Consider the following 4,467-nt stretch of genomic DNA (forward strand, 5'->3'; position numbering starts at 1 on the left):
CGTTGGTGGACAACACAGCAAAACATTCATTGTTTTCTTTCATGGATGGATTCTCGGGGTATAATCAGATCAAGATGGCTTCTGAGGATATGGAGAAAACTACCTTCATAACAATGTGGGGAACGTTCTGCTACAAGGTGATGCATTCGGGTTAAAAATACTGGGGGCAACATATCAGAGGGCTATGGTGACGTTATTCCATGACATGATGCATAAAGAAATAGAGGTCTACGTCGACGATATGATTGCTAAATCTCGAGGAGAAGAAGAGCATGTAATGAACCTTAAGAAGTTGTTCGAAAGGCTGAGAAAGTTTAGCTAAAGCTTAATCCAGCCAAATGTACATTCGGGGCTACCTCGGGAAAGTTGCTAGGCTTCATTGTAATGAAAGAGGTATCGAAGTTGATCCAGATAAAATAAAAGCCATCCAAGAATTACCACCTCTGCGCACGCAAAAGGAAGTTAGAGGATTTTTAGGGAGATTAAATTACATCGCCCGATTTATCGCTCAACTTACCAACCAATGCGACCCAATCTTTCGGCTTCTTCGAAACATAACCCGGGAGAATGGAACGAGGATGCCAAGTGACCTTTGATAAGATAAAACAATATTTGTCCAGTCCTCCAGTGCTAGTACCGCCAACTCGGGAAGACCATTAATTTTGTATCTGACAGTGTTCGAAAGTTCAATGGGTTGCGTACTGGGACAACATGACGAGTCAGGAAAGAAAGAAAAGGCGATCTACTACCTCAGCAAAAAGTTCACTGAATATGAGGCAAAATATTCGTCCGTTGAGAAATATTGTTGCGCTCTGGTTTGGGTAGCTCGGAGACTCAGACAATATATGTTGTATCACACGACATGGCTAATTTCAAAGCTGGACCCAATAAAATACATGATGGAATCGCCGGCACTATCAGGAAGAATGGCACGATGGCAGCTCCTCCTTTCGGAATATGACATTGCCTATGTAAGTCAGAAGTCAATAAAGGGAGCGCAATAGCTGACTTCTTAGCAACTCGAACGACAGAGGAATATGAGCCTTTAAGATTTGATTTCCCAGACGAAGACTTAATGTGCATCACAGAAATAGAATCCGAGTCATCAAAGAGAAGTCATGGAAGATGTGCTTTGATGGTGCGTCAAATGCTTTAGGGCATGAATTGGAGCAATCCTGGTATCACTAGACGGGAATCATTATCCGTTCACTGCAAGACTGAACTTCTTCTGTACCATAATATCGCAGAATATGAGGCCTGTATCATGGGGCTTCGTGCAGCTATCGAACGAACATCGAGATCTTGGAGGTGTACGGGGACTCAGCCCTAGTGATTTACCAAATCCGTGGAGAATGGGAAGTGAGGGACTCAAAATTGATTAAGTACAGCAATTTAGTGGCTGGATTGATCAAGGAATTCAAAGAAATAACTTTTCATTACTTCCCACGAGAAAGAACCAACTGGCTGATGCCCTAGCCACTTTGGCTTCAATGTTCAAAGCAAGTAGAGAAGAGAAATAATGCCCTCAAAATGAGCATATACGAGGTCCCTGCACACTGTTGTAGCATGAGAAAGAAGTAGACGGACGGCCTTGGTTCCATGATATCTTAGAATATATCAAGAATCAAAGGTATCCCGAACAAGCGAATGAGAACGATAAAAGAACAATTAGAAGAATGGCAGCGGGATTTGTTCTTGATGGGGATATCCTGTATAAAAGAGGAAAGGATCAGATGCTTTTGAGATGTGTGGATGATGTTGAAACCAGAAAAATACTTGAAGAGGTCCATGAGGGAATTTGCGGAACGCATGCCAATGGTTTCAATATGGCCAGAAAGATCATGAGACTCGGTTATTATTGGCTGACAATGGAAAGTGACTGTATCAATTTTGCCAGAAAATGCCACAAATGTCAAATCTACGGCGATAAAATTCATGTAGCCCCTTCACCCCTTCATGTCATGACTTCTCCGTGGCCTTTTTCTATGTGGGGCATGGATGTCATAGGGCCAATTTCTCCAAAAGCTTCAAATGGACATCGATTCATTTTTGTGGTTATCGATTACTTCACAAAATGGATTGAAGCCGCTTCGTTTGCCAATGTGACGAAGACTGCAATATGCAAGTTTTTGAAAAAAGAAATCATTTGCCGATATGGTTTGCCTGAAAGAATCATCTCAGATAATGCCACGAATCTGAACAATAAGATGATGAAAGAAGTGTGCGAGCAGTTCCAAATAAAGCATCATAATTCCTCGCCCTATCGCCCAAAGATGAACGGGGCTGTTGAAGCAGCTAACAAGAACATTAAGAGGATCATTGGGAAAATGACTGAGACATATAAAGATTGGCACGAGAAACTTCCATTTGCTTTGTTTGCATATCGCACATCTGTGCGAACATCTACGGAGCAATTCCTTTCTCTCTAGTCTATGGAATGGAAGCTGTGCTACCTATCGAGGTTGAGATCCCCTCTCTGCGAGTATTGATGGAATCAAAGTTAGAAGAAGCAGAATGGGTTCGAGCTCGATATGATCAGTTGAACCTCATTGAAGAAAACGTCTAAGGGCAATTTGTCATGGCAAATGTACCAAAGAGAATGATCGCACCCATGACAAGAAGGTACGACCAAGAGAGTTCCATGAAGGAGAACTCGTTCTGAGAAAGATTCTCCCAATACAAAAGACCTGCGAGGAAAATGGGCACCAAATTGGGAAGGACCATACGTTGTAAAAAGGCATTCTCAGGAGGAGCTTTAATCCTTACCGAGATGGATGGAAAGGAGTTACTGAATCCGGTGAATTCGGATGCGGTGAAGAAATATTATGCTTAAGATGAAAACCCGAAAAGGGCATCTAAAAAAAAAGGCGAAAACCCGAAAAGGGCGTCTTGATTAGTACAAAAAGATTAGGATGAAACCGAGAGGGCGTCCTAGTGAAACAACCTGGCGGTCGAACGATAGGTCAAGTAGTGAGACTACAGTATTTGAAGCACTTCTGAAGCTCGAAATTTCTACGCAAGAAGCCATGCTCGAAAAGATATGATTGACGGACGGGAAGAGTTCATGTGTTGAATATAGAGCATTTGATCCGTTAAATACGACCTTTTATTCTTTTTGACATTTTACTCTCATTGGTTAACTTTCTTTGTTTGCCACACTTGAAATAAAGGAATATGAGATATCCTGTGTCCCTACCTGACCATTTTCATGCATCTCATTATGTGTTTATTTAATGATAAATAGTGAAATGACATACTCTAAACAAAAGAATGTCAAGCATTACCCAGATAAGAATTTGATAAGTGCAATATCTTCAAAGCAAGAATAAAGTTTAACCAAGGGCAAAAAGGTGATATCTGAGAAACGTCGATTACTCGTAAAGCTCGAAGACAGGTATGAGGCCTGAAGAGAAGGTCGAGAATCAAAGCAATGAACGCAATCCTCAACAATCATGGCGAAAATGACATACGACCAATATGCTTAAGGAGCACTGCATAATCATGTAGGCATAAATGCATTAAGACAACATGTGCATATCATGATGACATCATGCATGGCATATACAGGTAATCCATAAAGCAAGAATCTTGATGAGAGTCGCACTGAATCAAAGGAAAAGATACCCGAGTTCTACCAAAGGACTGGTTTTGGTATTTTGATGTTATATTCATGCTTTCCAAGGACATCAACTCAATTGCAGAAATGAGTTGAGCCTCAAGACACGTTGAGGTATTTTTAAATTTTTTAAAAAAATCAACTCATATTGCGAGAAGTGAGTTGAGCCTCGGGCACGCCGAGGTATTTTTAGTTTATGTTTAAATTGACTCATATTGCGAGAGGTGATTAAGCCTTTAACTTTTGTTTCTTCAAAAAATCACAACTCAATATGGCCTCAGAAATAGTTAGAAGACCTACAAAACACGAAATTGAGTAGTATTTAAAATTTTTTAAAAAAATATATAAACTCCCATAAAAAGCTTATTGCAGAAGATGATCAAGCTCATATGCTGGGGCGCACGCCTAGGAGGTATTGTTAGTTTTTAGTTAAATTGACTCATATTGCGAGAGTGAGTTAGCCTTTAATTTTGTTTTCAAAATCACTCATATGCGAGAATGAGTTGAGCCTCAAGACACGTTGAAGGTATTTTTTAATTTTTTAAAAAATCAACTCATATTGCGAGAAGTGAGTTGAGCTCGGGGCACGCCGAGGTTATTTTTAGTTTATGTTTTAAATTGACTCATGTTGCGAGAGGTGAGTTAAGCCTTTTTAATTTTGTTTTCAAAATCAACTCATATTGCGAGAAAGTTGAGCCTCAAGACACTTGAGGTATTTAAATTTTTTTTTAAAAAAATCAACTCATATTGCGAGAAATGAGTTGAGCCTCGGGGCACGCGAGGTTTTTAGTTTATGTTTTAATTGACTCATATTCGAGAGGTGAGTTAAGCCTTTAATTTTTTTTTCAAAA

The sequence above is a fragment of the Gossypium hirsutum genome, chromosome D13 (assembly GCF_007990345.1).
Source record: "Gossypium hirsutum isolate 1008001.06 chromosome D13, Gossypium_hirsutum_v2.1, whole genome shotgun sequence".
NCBI classification, from domain to species: Eukaryota; Viridiplantae; Streptophyta; class Magnoliopsida; order Malvales; family Malvaceae; genus Gossypium; species Gossypium hirsutum.